Here is a 17,099-nt window from a genome sequence, read left to right on the forward strand (position 1 = left end):
TTAGTCCCTGATTTCAATCCCTTTGTCTACATAACTAGGATTAGAATTCCTGGGCTATATGATTGCTCCATCTTTAACTTTCAGTTCAGTTCAGTTCTGTTGCTCAGTCGTGTCCAACTCTTTGCGACCCAATGGACTGCAGCACGCCAGACCTCCCTGTCCATCACCAACTCCCAGAGATTACTCAAACTCATGTCCATTGAGGTGGTGATGCCATCCAACCATCTCATCCTCTATCGTCCACTTCTCCTTCCACCTTCAATCTTTCTCAGCATCAGGGTCTTTTCGAACAAGTCAGCTCTTCACATCAGGTGGCCAAAGAACCGGAATTTCAGCTTCAGCATCAGTCCTTCCAATGAAAATTCAGGGCTGATTTCCTTTAGGATGGACTGGTTGGATCTCCTTGCAGTCCAAGGGATTCTCAATAGTCTTCTCCAGCAGCACAGTTCAAAAGCATCAATTCTTCAGTGCTCAGCTTTCTTTATAGTCCAGGGTTGGGGGAACTGAGTGTAACAGTGCTTGCATGGGACCTTTTGAAGGCAGTCACCATTATCTTCATTATCTCCACCATAGTTTGGCCTTAGGTCAGATAATGGGAAAATACAGCCCCACCTTTCAACAGAAAATTGGATTAAAGATTTACTGAGTACGGCCCCTCCCATTAGAACAAGACTTTCCTTCCCTCTTAGTCAGTCTCTCCCATCATCAAGCTTCCATAAGCCTCTTATCCTTCTCCATCAGAGGGCAGACAGACTGAAAACCACAATCACAGGAAACTAACCAATCTGATCACATGATCCACAGCCTTGTCTAACTCAATGAAACTATGAGCCATGCCATGTAGGGCCACCCAAGATGGACAGGTCATGGTGGAGAGTTCTGACAAAACGTGGTCCACTGGAGAAGGGAATGGCAAAAAACATCAGTATTCTTACCTTGAGAACCCCATGAACAGTATGAAAAGGCAAAAAGATAGGACACTGAAAGATGAATTCCCCAGGTCAGTAGGTGCCCCATATGCTACTGAAGATAGTGGAGAACTAACTCCAGAAAGAACAAAGAGATGAAACCAAAGTAAAAACAATACCCAGTTGTGCATGTGACTGGTGATAGAAGCAAGGTCTGCTGCTGTAAAGAGCAATAGTGCCTAGGAACATGGAATGTTAGGTCCATGAATCAAGGCAAATTGGATGTGGACAAATAGGAGGTGGCAAGAGTGAACATCAACATTTTAGGAATCAGCAAACTAAAATGGACTCAAATAGGTGAATTTAACTCAGATGACCATTATATCTACTACTGTGGGCAAGAATCCCTTAAAAGAATTGAAGTAGACCTCATAGTCAACAAAACAGTCTCAAATCCAGTCCTTGGATGCAATCTCAAAAATGACAGAATTATCTCTTTTTGTTTCCAAGGCAAACCATTTGATATCATAGAAATCCAAGCTTATGTCCCAACCAATAATGCTGAAGAAGCTGAAGTTGAATGGTTCTATGAAGACCTACAAAACCTTCTAGAACTAACACACAAAAAAGATGCCCTTTTCATTTTAGGGGACTGGAATGCAAAAGTAGGAAGTCAAGAAATACCTGGAGTAACAGACAAATTTGGTCTTGGAGTACGGAATGAAACAGGGCAAAGGCTAACAGTTTTGCCAAGAGAATACACTGGTCATAACCTTCAGAGGAACCACAAAAAAGTTTTTCAGAGGAGATGCATACTTTTCTCTCCTATCAGCAATGGAAGAAGTCTTCTTTCTCCATCAACATTTGTCTTTTCTTTTTTCTTTCTTTAACAGCTGTTCTGTGTGAGGTGATATGTCTTTGTTCTTTGATTTGTATTTCTCTAATGATTAATGGGGCTTCCCTTGTGGTTCAGCTGGTAAAGAATCCCGCTGGTAATGATTAATGATGCTGAGCATCCTTTCATATAATTTTTGACCATTCGATAATCTTCTTTGGAAAGATATCTTTTAATTACTCTCCCATTTTTCAATTGTGTTTTTGTTGCTGTTGTTGAGTTATAGATATTCTTAGGTATCATGTATCTTAATTTCTTATCAGTGGTACTATTTTCAAAGATTTTCTCCCAATCTGTACATTGTATTTTATTTTCTTGGTACTATCTTTTGATGTAAAGAAGTTCTGCATTTGATGTAGTCCAATTTATTTTTAACTTTTATTGATGTGCTTTTGGTGTCATACCTATGAACAAAATTTTCTTATACAAGTGTTATAGTTTTACTTCTAAAGTTTAAGTCTCTGATCCATTTTGAGTTAATGTTTGTATATACTGTAAGAAAAGGATCTATCTGTAGTAGTTTGCACACAGATATCAAGACTTTGCCAGCACTATTTGTTGAGAAGAGACTGTTCTTTCTCTTAGTGAATAGTATTTCATCCTTGTTGAAAATCAACTGACCATATATGTGAGGATAAATTTCTACTTTTTCTTTATTCCATTGGGTAGTATGTCTGCCTTTCCTCCAGCACCACAGTGTTAATTTCCTATAGGTTTTATAGCATATTTCTAATTACAGTATTTGAAAATATAAGTCCTTTTGTTTTGTTGTTTTTCAAATTTTTTTGTCTTGTAATTCTTGCTGTCACATATGGAGTTGAGGACTGGATTTTTCATTTCTACAAAAAGGCTGTTAGAGTTTTGATAGGTATTGCATTAAACCTGTAAGATGCATTGAATATGTAAATTGCTTTGAATTGCTCTAATAATGAAAGCCATATGCTCTAGGGGAGCCCCATTTTAGGTTGCATGGGACTTTCTGTGTTTGTGTGTTGACTACCATGAGTCCTGATTCTTCTGAAAGTCACTGGCCTTCAAATCCAGTGCTCTGGAGCTTGACTTCCCAGTGAAGGATCCCTGGGCTTGGGAACCCAATATTGGTCTCAAACTTTTCACATCTAGGGGACCATCTCTGCTAATTGACTCAGTTGGGACTATGAGTCTTGATTGTACCACTTCTCCATCCCTCCTATCTGTCTCACTGAGGTTCTTTTTTATTTAGGTGTAGAAAATCTTTATTGCTGTTATTCTATTTGTCCTCATCAATAGTTGCTCTGCAAATAGGAGCTATTTTGTTTTGCCTAAGGGAAAAGCTGAGCTGAGGGTCTTCCTACTGTTCCATCTTGGCCGTACCTCCAATCATATCCTCTTATAATTTTTATCTCTGTAAGCCATTAAGTTCATTTCTGATTTAAATTATTTGCATACAATTTTTTGTTTTCCTTTTAACTAATCTAGTTAAAGCTTTGATAATTTTGCTAACCTTTTTGAAGAACTCGATTTTGGTTTTATTGATTTTCTGTTTTCTTTTTTTAATTTTATCTCTGCTCTAATCTTCATCATTTTTCTCCTTCTGCTAGCTTTTGGTTTGGTTTGTCTTCTTTTCATAGTTCTTTAAAGTAGAAGATTTGGTAATTGATTTTAGATCATTCTTCTTTTTCAATGTAGGCACTTTACCAGCTGAGCCACAAGGGAAGCCCCATTACTCATTAGGGAAATGCAAATCAAAGAACAAAGACATACCACCTCACACAGGACAGCTATTATTAATTTATCTGTAACCTCTGCTTTCTCTGCATCTCTTGCTTTGGTCTCTCATGTTTCATTCATTTAAACAAATATTTTCAAATTACTTGTATGACTTATTCTTTGACCTATTGATTGTTAGCTTCAAAAGCATAAAAAATGTGCTCCTTTACAGATCCATCCAACTCTCTCTGTATTGATGACACAAATTAATATTTATACATTATGTTAATAATTACATAGATCAATAATGTTTTTATTATTTTTTATTTTAATCATTGAGAAATTTTTTAGTGGATTTACAAGCAAAAAATTGCAGTAATTGATTTTTATAATTTTTATAGCTTTTATAATTTCCTTTACTGTAATTTTGCCTTATTGCAGATCTTTATTTCTTTACATGGTTTTACTGTTTAGAAGCATTTCCTTTCAACAAGGATTACCTTTTGCATTTTTTTTTACAGGAAGGTCTAGTGTTAATGATATCCTTCAACTTGTGTTTACCTGGAAATGTCTTATTTTCTATTCATTTTTGAAGGACATTTTGCCTGATATAAAATTCTCAGTTAACAATTTTGTCTTTCATCACTTTTAATTTATCAGTCCACTGCCTTTGGCCTCCAAGGTTTCTGATGAGAAATTTGCAGATCACTTCATTGAAGATATCTTTTAAGTGATGAATTTCTTACCTTATTTCTTTCGTTAGCCACTCATTATCTTTAGTTTTTCAAAGACATGAGTACAGTGAGTCTTGGTGTAGGTCTCTTTTAATTTATCCTACTTGAAATTTACTAAGATACTTGGATTTGTAGATTTATGTGTTTTATTAAATTAGGGATATGTTAAACTATTATTTCTTTAAATATTCTTTCTGCCCATTTCGCCCTTCTGGGACCCACACAATGTGTATTCACATTTACAAGATGGTGTTTCACAAGTTTCTTAACCTTTATTCATTTTTCTTCATTTATTTTTCTTTCTGTTCCTTGAAGTTGATAATTTCAAATACTCTTTCTTTAAGTTTGTTGATGCTTTTGCCTGCTCATGTCTGATTTTAAACTCCTGTGGTGAACTTTTCATTTCAGTTACTGCAATTTTTATATCCAGAATTCTTTTTTGGTTTCTTTTAAAAATAATTCCTTTCTCATTATCCATATTTCATTTTCTTCCTACATCATTTTCTTCTCTTTACCATTGTCTTCCTTTAGTTCTTTGTGCATCTTTAAGGCAGTGGTTTTAAAGGAATTTTTTTCTAGTAATTCCAAAATCCAGGCTCCCTCAGGAATGGCTTCTCTAAGTTTATTTAGTTTCTTTGACTTGACCATACTTTCATCTACCTTTGTATAGTTCATATTTGTTGATCACTGTACATTTGATTTTTGTAGTATTCTAACTTCAGAAATCATACTTGCTGCTTTGTTAACAGTTTGATTTTTGTTATTGCTGTTGTTGAAGTGTTTCTCTTTGCCAGAAATCAGGCTGAGGTAAAGATTTGGGTCTTCTTGGATATTTTTATGAGCCACTGTCTTTCCCTGGGACATGCACATAACTTTCTAAAATTCACTATGAGTTTTTTTTTTTTTTTTTTAAATAGCCTGATTAATTAATGCCTGGCTCCCAAACAGAGGAAAAAGGAAAAAGGAAAAACAATAGACCTATCCTTTTAAACCCATGGAAGTTGCTTCGTATAGCGATCAATTCAATTCAGTTCCACCCCTCAGTCTTGTCTGACTCTTTGCGACCCCATGGACCGCAGCATGCCAGGCCTCCCTGTCCATCTGGTTGAAACAAATGTGGCCAACTTCTATACCTACACCTCAATGATCATGGGCAGTAATCGGCAATCAGAATGCAGAACCACAGTACTTTGAGGATAAGGTCTTTATTGCCCAGCATGGTTTCACCAAATTCCATCAGAAATACAGGTATGTGGGTTGTCATGGTACAGAGTGATAAAGACTTTGAAGCTGCTGCTATTCTTAAGGGCTGAAATTGACTAAAATTAGCCATAGTTTCTACTCGGTCTTTCCACTGTGAGTTGTAAGTGCTCAGTTAGATTCCAGAGTTCCAATACAGTTACTTCAGACAGTTTTTGCTAGAACAATTTTGTTTAGGTAGAGAGACAGGTCTTGGTGCTTTCTAGTGTGCCCTGATTTCACCCTTAAGCATTGTATTTTAATGCAGTTGAAAATTCAGTGTTTTTATGAAGATGGTATTTAGATTAAATATTTAAATGGGTACTGTTCCCACAAAACATTTTTTGAGAGTAATTTGGTTATGAATACAATAATTATTGTGAGCATTTATAACTTAAAATTATATTTTATTCTCTATTTTAACTAAAAGTAGTGGGGGAGTATTCATGGTAGTTTAAAAATGACATGATTCAGTTATAATTTAGAAAGGTATCAGTAAAAAATTATAATTTGGGGAAACATCAGAAAGTGAACTTAAATCTTACACTGTATTATTAAAGATTTTAACTGCTTAAAATGAAGAGTCACTATTTAGAAGTACTCCAGGAATCCACGTTGTCAGTTTCAGGCTAAACCATAGCCTGATCCAAATTCATTAACTATAAGGAAATAGAATCCAAGGTATCCTGTGAATCAATGCTGTATTTTTGAATATCTATTCCCTTATGGAGACATCATGGTAGTTGTAACTTGTGTATATGCCAAAAATTCAAAACAAAACACAACAAACAATAAACACCAAAAAACAAGGCTAGATTACATGGATGCCTTACACCCAGGCACAAAGCTGACCGTTTCTTCAATAGCAATGAATTATAATTTTTACCTGATTATTTAAAGAAAATTTTGCAATGTATTTTCCTGTAAGTGATGCCAGGCTTAAAGCAAGAAAAGAATCAAATATCCTTAGTATTTTTTTCTCTACAGTTCACTTAAATTGATATTAATAATACCAATAAGTTTTCCTACACTTGTAAGTACAATTTAAGGAGATCTTCATGAATTTTAAAATAGCTGCCCCTCAAAAAATAAAATTATCTGACCTTCTGTGGAATCTGGGGAAAGACTGATGCAACTATATTAAACTTTTCTTCTGAGAGGTTTTTGACCATTGATTTCAGAGTAAACATCATGACTCCTGTGAGGAGAAGAGTCTTTGTAATATGAAAGTTTACAGGTATAAGAATAAGATAGTTGCACACTTTTCTTAATGTTTCTGAATTATTAGAACAATTCTGTCTCTTCATATGTTAACCATTTCAGCATATAAAGTTTGACCTGAAATCATTGATTATTAAACAAATTAAAAATGATTTAAATTGGAGGTTCCTTCTCCTATTTATATGTGTGTGTGTGTGTTTACCAATTACTGATTATGTGTTTTCTGCCATGTGTTGAGCTCTTTACATGTATCATTTAAATCTAAGAGAAATGTATATATTTATAGACAAGTAATTTCACTGCAGATGGTGACTGCAGCAATGAAATTAAAAGACACTTACTCCTTGGAAGGAAAGTTGTGACCAAGCTAGATAGCATATTCAAAAGCAGAGACATTACTTTGCCAACAAAGGTTTGTCTTGTCAAGGCTATGGTTTTTCTAGTGGTCATGTATGGATGTGAGAGTTGGACTGTGAAGAAGGCTGAGCGCCGAAGAATTGATGCTTTTGAACTGTGGTGTTGGAGAAGACTCTTGAGAGTCCCTTGGACTGCAAGGAGATCCAACCAGTCCATTCTGAAGGAGATCAGCCCTGGGATTTCTTTGGAAGGAATGATGCTAAAGCTGAAACTCCAGTACTTTGGCCACCTCATGCAAAGAGTTGACTCATTGGAAAAGACTCTGATGCTGGGAGGGATTGGGGGCAGGAGGAGAAGGGGACGACAGAGGATGAGATGGCTGGATGGCATCACTGACTCGATGGACGTGAGTCTGAGTGAACTCAGGGAGTTGATGATGGACAGGGAGGCCTGGTGTGCTGCAATTCATGGAGTCACAAAGAGTCGGACACAACTGAGTGACTGAACTGAACTGAACTGAATTTATTTCAGTAAGATAAGTAATTTCCTAAGTTTATACAGCTCTAGCTGACTGAGCCAAATTTCTCACTAAGCTTGTTAATTGTAAAGACAATTATTATATTTAGTATTCTCTATTCTCTTCCAGCACCCTCTCCTCAATGCTCCAAATGAAGAGTGTTTGATTCTTGCTTTAAGTTAAATAGTTCTGGTGCTTTACTTCATATTTAGCCTTGGATGCGAATATCATTTTCATTCATTTTTCTGCTGAAACAGTCAGCAAAATGACATTATTTTGGTACATTCATCTTGCTCTGTTTGTTTGTTTTAATTAGCAGTTTTCTTTTAGCTGTATTTTCTTTGTATAAGCTTCCAAGAATACATTTAGAAATGAGGTAGTCATATAAACTTCCTGACCAGATGTAGAGATGTAGAAATACCTATGATGTAGAAATACTCTGAGGATAACAATAATATAACAGAAATATATGACTTTACATTCAAAATAGAAATAGCATATCTAGTCATGCTGAAGTAAAAAGAAATCTTTCTATCCTTTGTTGAACTGCTGACAAAACTAATTCAGTCAATTAAGAGATGGAAAAAAAAATGTGTAAAACTTGAAATGGAAAGACAGGGAAGAGATTTATTTCAAAGGGTTGACTCACATGACTGTGGAGGCTAGCAAGTTTAATCTGCAGAACAGCCCATCACAGCAGGAGACTCAGAGAAGAGCCACTGCTGCAGTTCGGGTCTGAAGGCTGCCTACTGGCAGAATTCTTTTTTGCTTGGGGGAGTTCAGTCTTTCATTCCATTCAGGTCTTCAACTAATTGGACGAGCCTCAGGCCATATAATGTAGGGCAATCTGTTACTCAAGGTCCGCATGTTTAAATGTTAATGTCATCTAAAAATACCCTCACGGAAACTTCCAAAGTCATGTTTGGCTAAATACCTGGGGACCTGGCCCAGGCAATTTGACATATAAAATTAACCATTACACTATATTTATAGATGGATTGACATAATCTGTAAATTCAGCAATGTAATATCACTTTACCTCTATGGAACTGACCTGTATTAGAAAATAGAATAATAGTCAAGGTTTAGACAAGATCTGGAAGATGTAGTCCCCTAAGTAATCCTGATGAAAAAATAAAATTTTATAGATATCCAGTGAAGTTAAATGCACAACAAAATTAAGTATACCTGTGACCCATGACACTACCATTTCACTATTGGATATAAATCTCAGATATATGCATAGGTTTGCAATTTTTCCTCCCAATATTCCTTGCTGTATCATAGAGATGGGGGACACCTAATTGTCCTTTGTGGGGAATAAATAAAATATGGTAAACATATATACCAAGTATCTCTGCAACAGTCAGAAATAATGAAATAGATTTACAAATAGAAACTTGGATACATATGAAAAAAATTCCATAGACTAATAAGATTGAGAAAAATGTGAATTATAGCTACCTTGTGGCTCAGCTGGTAAAAAATCTGCCTGCAATGTGGGAGACATGGGTTCAATCCCTGGGTTGGGAAGATCCCCTGAAGAAGGGAAAGGCTACCCACTCCAGTATTCACACCTGGGGAATTCCATGGACTGGATAGTCCATGGGGTCACAAAGAGTAGGACACGACTGAGGGACTTTCACTTCACTATCATTTATATAATTTAAAAATTCAAAAAAAATTCTACAGATAGTTCGAGGATCCATAGTTATCTATATAAATTGCAATAATATAAATATTAACTACATTTGACTGGGTGCTCACTGGTTGTAGGGTAATGGAAGAAGAGAAGATGACAAATACAAGAAATGTAAATCAAAAGAGATGTCTGCCATGGGCTTAATTATGGAGTAGAATGACTTGAGAATATGATTAATACATCCTATTGGTCTGAGAACCATGAAAAGCAAAGAAAAACAAATTCTCTAATTCCACAAACGTATGCTTTGGCATCCAAAATCAAATTGACATCTTTTATGATGGCTTTCCTGGTGGTTCATATGGTAAAGTATCTATCTGCCTGCAATGCAGGAGATGTGGGTTTGATCCCTGGTTTGGGAAGATCCCCTGGAGAAGGGGATGGCTACCCACTCCATTCTTGCCTGGAGAATCCCATGGACAGAGAAGCCTGGTAGGCTACAGGCCATGGAGTGGCAAAGAGCTGGGCACAACTGAGCAACTAACACACATGATGTTGTCATGGGAGGGATATTTTTAAGTCCTCTCTCCAACCTTTTCATATGTCTTTCTTACCAGGAAGAGATGAGTTTTGCTGCGGACCCCTAGTTGGATCACCTTCCCTAGAAGATTGTTGTAGTGCTTTAAGAACACATGTACTTGGATAAGTGTGGCTGTCCCACTACTTCTTCAATAGATGGACCCAAAGTTTAAGAAGAAAAGATCCTGAGACTTAGTTTCTTTCTTTCTTTTTTTCTTTTTCCTTTTACTGTTTACAGAGATCTCATTAATAGCTTCCCTGGTGGCTCAGTGATACAGAATTTGCCTCCCAAGCAGGTGACTCTGATTCAATTGAAGGGAATGCAACCCACTCCAGCATTCTTGCCTGGAGAATCCCATGGACAGAGGAAACTGGTGGGGTACAGTCCATGGGGTCGTAAAGAGTCAGACACCACTGAGACTCTGAGCATGAAGGAGCATTAATGTGACATGGCCGCCTGACTATTGGTAAGATTTTGGCTCAAGGGAATAAAGAGTGTAACAGTTGAATTTAACCAAATATTCCAGGCTAATTTACCAAAGAGCACTGCATAGGGATTAAGGCACAAATGTAGAGACATTACTTTGCCAACAAAGGTCCATCTAGTCAGAGCTATGGTTTTTCCAGTAGTCATGTATGGATGTGAGAGTTGGACTGTAAAGAAAGCTGAGTGCCAAAGAATTGATGCTTTTGAACTGTGGTGTTGGAGAAGACTCTTGAGAGTCCCTTGGACTGCAAAGAGATCCAACCAGTCTATCCTAAAGGAGATCAGTCCTGGGTGTTCACTGAAAGGACTGATGTTGAAGCTGAAACTCCAATACTTTGGCCACCAGACGTGAAGAACTGACTCATTGGAAAAGACCCTGATGCTGGGAGGGATTGAAGGCAGGAGGAGAAGGGGACGACAGGGATCAAACCCAGGTCTCCTGCATAGCAGGCAGATTCTTTACCATATGAACCACCGACACTATGGAGTTTCGAGTAAACTCTGGGAGTTGATGATGGACAGGGAAGCCTGGCAAGCTGCAGCCCATGGGATCGCAAAGAGTCAGACACTACTGAGTGAACTCAACTGAACTGATTCTCAGCTCATCCCCCTAATTTAAATCTTGCTCCATTCTGAATAATTCAGTAGGCCATATTTATGCAAGAGTAAGTTGTATCATGTTGCTGCTTAAAAATTATACATTGATCCTTCACTGACCTTAGATTTTAAGTAAAGAATACTTAGTATTGCTCATTTGATTTTTTTTATAACCTATCCTCTAATCACCTCTCCAGGCTAATTTCTCTCTGTTCAAACCCAACAAGTCATCATTACTGAATTTCTGCCAGGATTTTGAGTGAATCATTCCATCTCTATTTGCTCTTTCCTATAATTATTATACTATCCTTATTATGTCCATTTTTAGATTAAGATATGCAAAATAACTTCCAACTTCAAAATCTCAGTAGCCTAAAATAACACATTGTTTCTTTCTCATGTCATATGTCCATCTACTGAGCTGCACCTGCTGCTATATTTTTTAATCAGGACTCAGGTCTACAGAGTAGCCACTCTGGAACACACCCCTTTGAAATCACAGAGGAAAAGAGAACTCTGGGATAAGTGCTCCTGACAACTGAGTGCTGGACCTTGAAGTGATTCATGCAACTTCAGTTCACTGTCATTGCCCAGAGAGTATTGGACAATTCCACTAAACTCAGAGGCTAGGACCATTATTCTTGGCAAATATCTGGTATATTTGATAAGCATCAGTAAGGGTTACCATGATAACATGGCAAATAGTTAATGGTAGCATAATATTAATAGTCTAAGGTGGATAATTCCCATAAATTCTTGTGTCTAGTTTTTCAGTTTGAGAGTCAAATACTGAAAACGATAGACTTGAAATCATTCCAGGAGGTAAATACTCAGAGAAGTATAAAGAAGCACATTTAATTTACCTTAGGCAGGGGATTTGCAGGCTTCCAATGCAGTCCTGCAACAAATTCAACATTAGGTAAGTAAGGATATGGAAATTCACAATCCCGGTAAGTTCAAATCAACCACATTTCAGCTTTTCCCATAATCTTACATAATGTGGTAGGTTTTCCTGGACAAAATGAAAGAGAGGAAAAGCAATCTCATATGTTAAGTGGGACATGTTTTGCCAAAGAATTTTCTAAGAAAAATATTTAAAGAACCAATATTAGTTCTATGCAACCCATGAGAAATCAATAAACCTTCCCCCCTCAAGAATACACAATACTGAGATTATGATAACTAAACATGGATTTAGGTATGGAATAAAGCCAAAAGCCTGTTTCTCTCTCTCTCCCAACAGAGTCTTTCTGTTTGAGCTAAGCCTAAGCCCAGCTGCATGCTCAGAATCAGCATGTGCTCCTAGCAATGAACAAAAATTCATCCAGAGGTCCTCAGCCTACTATGGTAGTCTCCTCCTCTTCTGGAATTCCAATTTATCTCATCCTCACTGCTGCAAAAGTGGCTGATATCTTTTAAAAACAGCATTTGTAATTTATCCATCTTTTCTTCTGGTGTTTTGTACTGTTCCTCCATAACTAAATACATCCTATCAGGAATGAAAATCCATTAATAAAAATTTGAAAGTAATGATCTTTTCTATACAAAATTATAACTCCTGTCTCACAAGACTTTGTTCTCTTTGGTGAAGATAGAGCACTGCATAATAATTTGATGGTCTAATATTTGCCATTTTGACATATTTAGCTGATAAACATTACCAAAGGGTAACTTTTGAACTGAAGTGGAGACCAAGTGAACATGAACAGAATAAGAACTCAAATTAGTGACTCTGCATTGAGTTATCTTCCTTAGTTTGGAAATAGAGCTTCATTTCTGAATTATATTTAATTACTGTGGCATAAGGACCTTACCCCGAAGGCAATGGCAACCCACTCAAGTACTCTTGCCTGGAAAATCCCATGGACAGAGGAGCCTAGTAGGCTGCAGTCCATGGGGTTGCTAAGAGTCGGCACGACTGAGAAGCTTCACTTTCACTTTTCACTTTCATGCATTGGAGAAGGAAATGGCAACCCACTCCAGTGTTCTTGCCTGGAGAATCCCAGGGACGGGGGAGCCTGGTGGGCTGCCATCTTTGGGGTCACACGGAGTCGGACACGACTGAAGCGACTTAGCAGCAGCAGCAGCAGCAAGAACCTTACCCAGAGTTTGGTGTCCTTTTGAAATATGTGCTCCATATCACTGATAGGAGGAACCCATATCTATCTGTTTTCTCACCACACGGGTTTTTGAATATTTTCTTGATGTTCTAAGTGTGATGAAGTTTTGATCAAAAAATATAAGGATTTTTTATCTGACCAGAACAATCTTTTTATGTAAAAGATCACAAACAGATCTCAGTAATCTCACTCTGTAAATGACACAGGTATTAAAAATCCAGTTTCAGATCCAAGACAGACCCCATACTGGAGCCTTTCTGGTGTTAACCAGGGGTATAATCTTATTCACTTTGTGTGAACTTTCTGTCTCATGCTTTATTTTAATGACAGTTTTACTAAGATGTATTTTATGTGCCATACAATTCTTCTTTTTAAATAAACAATTGAGTAGTTTTTAGTACATTTGTAACATTATGAAAACATCACCACTGGCTCAGTGATAAAAGAATCTGGCTACCAATGCAAGAGACTCAAGAGATATGGGTTCCATCCCTGAATCAGGAAGATCCCCTGGAGTAGGAAATGGCAACCCACTCCAGTATTTTTGACTGGAAAATTCCATAGACAGAGGAGCCTGGCGGACTATAGTCCATGGGGTCACAAAGAGTGGGACATGACTGAGCACACATGTGCATGCATATACACCACTATTAAATTCAAAAGCAAATTTATTACTTGCAAAAGAAATCCTGTATCCATTGGCCATCATTCTCCATTTCTAAACCTAATCTATTTTTTTCTTTGTTTGCCTATTCCAAAATAATTTTATTTCCCTTAATATAAATGAATTCATACATTATTATGTCTTTTTCATTGCCTTCTTTCACTTAGTGTTTTTCAAGGTTCACCTGCATGGTAGTATGTATCGGTATTTCATTACTTTTTGTTGCTGAAAGATTTTTGTTGAGATATACTTCATTTTGTTTATTCATTCATTGGTGAACTTTTGGGCTGTTTTCATGTTTGTCTACTATGAATAATGCTGATATGAGCATTCATGTATATGTTTTCTGTATACATGTGCCATCATTTTTCTTGATTTTAAACCTAGGAGTAGAATTGCAGGGTCATATGATTATTTCACTAACCTTCATATTATCAGATGGCATCTTTTTCCTGTTAATTCTCCACTCCTGATTTAGTAATCTAGAGTGGTAAAGAACCCACCTTCCAATACAGATTAGATATTTAGAGATGCGGGTTCAATCCCTGGGTCAGGAAGATCCCCTGGAGGAAAGCACTGGAAACCCACTCCAGTATTCTTGCCTGGTGAATGCCATGGACAGAGCAGCCTAGCAGGCTGCATTCCTTATGGTCCCACAGAGTCAGACACGACTGAAGCAACTTAGAATGCATGCACACACTTAATGCATCTTACTGAAATGAATCTGATATTGTAGGAGAAATAAAAAAAGCAGTTTATCTGAATAAGAAGATTGTGAGACAATATCTCAAATTTGGAAAAGCATTTCCGAATTTCCAAAAGCAATGCTACATTTGATATAATGCTGGGGCATTCTGAATTTTTAATGATTAAAGAATTATTTATATCCTTTAAGAAAAGCATAGGAAAGTGAGCCTATGCTTTGTTGTGTTATTTATTATTGATTTGTTGTGGACTTTTGTGTTCTGATACTGTGAAGTTAAAAACTTGAGTTATATATTTCTGAAAAAATCATCCATTAAATTATGATTCTGTTACCCTTTTAGACATTGACCATTTTTGTGTCTAACCTAACAGTTCTTTTCCTGTTTATAAATGTTTATAAATATTTCCTCAATATACGTTTTGAAACAGATACCACTTTACTCATTTCCTTGTCAATTAGTTGAACATATCTATGACATGATTCAGTTTATAATTGTATAATTTATGTTATCCTTTTACAATCTGAAAAACATACTTGAAATATACTTTATAATGAAGATCCTCAATGGATCCTGAATAGCAATCTATATGTAATAGCATTTTAAAATTTATGAGAGTCAAAGAAATGTTTTTCTTCTATTTACCAAGCCTTTATTATTCTTTCTTAGATTATCGATATATTCCCCAAAATATTCTAGTGTGCCAAGAGTTAGGAATAAATCAGAGACAGAGTTATATCCTATCACTATTCCTTACTATAAAAGAGTTTTCAAAACTGAGTACAAAGTTGCTGGAACCAGAAGTAAACAAATAGCTTCAGTCCAGCTGTAGATCAGTCACTGCTTGATCCGTGACTCAGAAAATGTCACCAAAAGATTTTGTTTTCTTTTTTCACTTTGCCTTTTGCAGCTTGGACTCTCACTTTGCAGCAGTTTTGTCCACATTTTTTAGGGTTGATTCTAGAGATATACAGAATGGCAACCCACTCCAGTATTCTTGCCTGGAGAATCCCATGGATGGAGGAGCTTGGTGGGCTACAGTCCACGGGTCGCAAAGAGTCAGACACGACTGAAGCGATTTAGCAGCAGCAGCAGGTCATATACCTTTTGTGAATCTGTGGCATATTTCTGGGCAGCGTACTTCAGTAGAAGCACTCATATGGTTTGTGAGTTGTAGAAGAAATAATTTCTCAGAGGAAATTTTGAACAGATATCTTGAGAAAAATGAAGTGGCTACATAAAACAAGAGATCAAAAGTGTAAAGAAAACTGTTAATTATTTAGGAATAAGCTTAATTTTTAGTAATGATAGGGTTTTAGAGATACTGATACTTCTGTTTAAAAAATAGCAACAAAGAAAACACTTTTAAAATTCATGTGGAACTACAAGACTTCAAATAGTCAAAGCAATCATGATAAAGAAGAACAAAGATGGAGGCATCATAGTTTCTGATTTTAAGCAATACTTCAGAGCTGTACCAATCAAAATGATATGATACTGGCATAAAAGCAGACCCACTGATCAATGGAACAAACTCAAGAGCCCATAAATAAGCCCATGCATATATAGCCAACTAACATTTCACAAAACAGCCAAAAATATTCAGAGGAGGAAGACAGTCTTAAATAATTCTTGCTGAAAAAACTGGATATTTACATACAAAAGAATGAAACTAGACACCAATTTTACTTCACTACAAAAATTAACTTGCAATGGATTAAGAAGAATATAAATGGAAGTCCTGAAACCATAAAATTCTTAGGAGGAAATATAGCGGAAAACCTAACATGGATCTTGGCAATGATTTTTTAAATACAACAACAAAATCATAAGTGATAAAATTAAAAAGTACAGACTAATTCACATTATAAAGCTTTTGAACAGCAAAAGAAATGATTAACAAGATGAAAAAGCAACCTATGAAATGAGAGAAAATATTTGCAAACCATGTATCTCATTTGTTGTTACTATATAAAATGTCTAAGGAAGACAAAGAATTCAACAATGGAAAAACCAAATAATTCAATTAAAAAATGAAGAAAGGACATGAATAGATATCTTTCCAAAGAGGATACTCAAATAATCAACAACTACATAAAAATGTTCTCAACATCACTAATTACCAGAGAAATGTAGCTCAAAACCACAATGAGATATCAACTTTCACCTATTAGGATAGCTATCATTGAAAAGAGAACAGATAACAAATACTGGTGGGGATGTGGAGAAAAGAGAACTCTTGTGCTCTGTTAGTGGGAATGTAAATTGGTAAAGCTACAATGGAAAACAGTATGGTTGTTCCTCAAAAACTTCTAAATAAAACTACTACGGCACTCCCATGTCAGTTGCATCATTATTGACAATACCCATAACATGGAAACAATCTGTTTTTCAGTGAGTGAAAGGACAAAGAAAATATGGTTATATATATTAAAAAAAATAATATTATTAAGTCATGAGAAAAAGGAACAATCTGCCACTTGCTTAAACAAGAATGGAACTTGAAAGAAATATGGTAAGTGAAGTAACTCAGAGAAAGACAAATATTGTTTGATATTATTTAAATATGAAATCTGAAAAGAAAGTGAAACAAAAAAGAAAACAAAGTCACAGAGAACAGACTGGTGGTTGCCATATCCTAGGGATAAAAGATAGACACAAAGGTGAAGGTGGACAAAAGATAAGCAAGTTCTGGGGATCTGATGTATAGCTTGGTGACTACAGTTAATAATTGTTGTTTTTTAGT

At 36.2% G+C, this 17,099-nt stretch overlaps 1 pseudogene; it reads right to left on the bottom strand.

Annotated features, from left to right (window-relative positions):
* LOC102283506 (UDP-glucuronosyltransferase 2C1-like) overlaps positions 1–17,099 on the bottom strand; it is a 33,450-nt pseudogene that overhangs the window by 10,847 nt on the left and 5,504 nt on the right.

The sequence above is a fragment of the Bos mutus genome, chromosome 6 (genome assembly GCF_027580195.1).
Source record: "Bos mutus isolate GX-2022 chromosome 6, NWIPB_WYAK_1.1, whole genome shotgun sequence".
Classification (NCBI taxonomy): Eukaryota; Metazoa; Chordata; class Mammalia; order Artiodactyla; family Bovidae; genus Bos; species Bos mutus.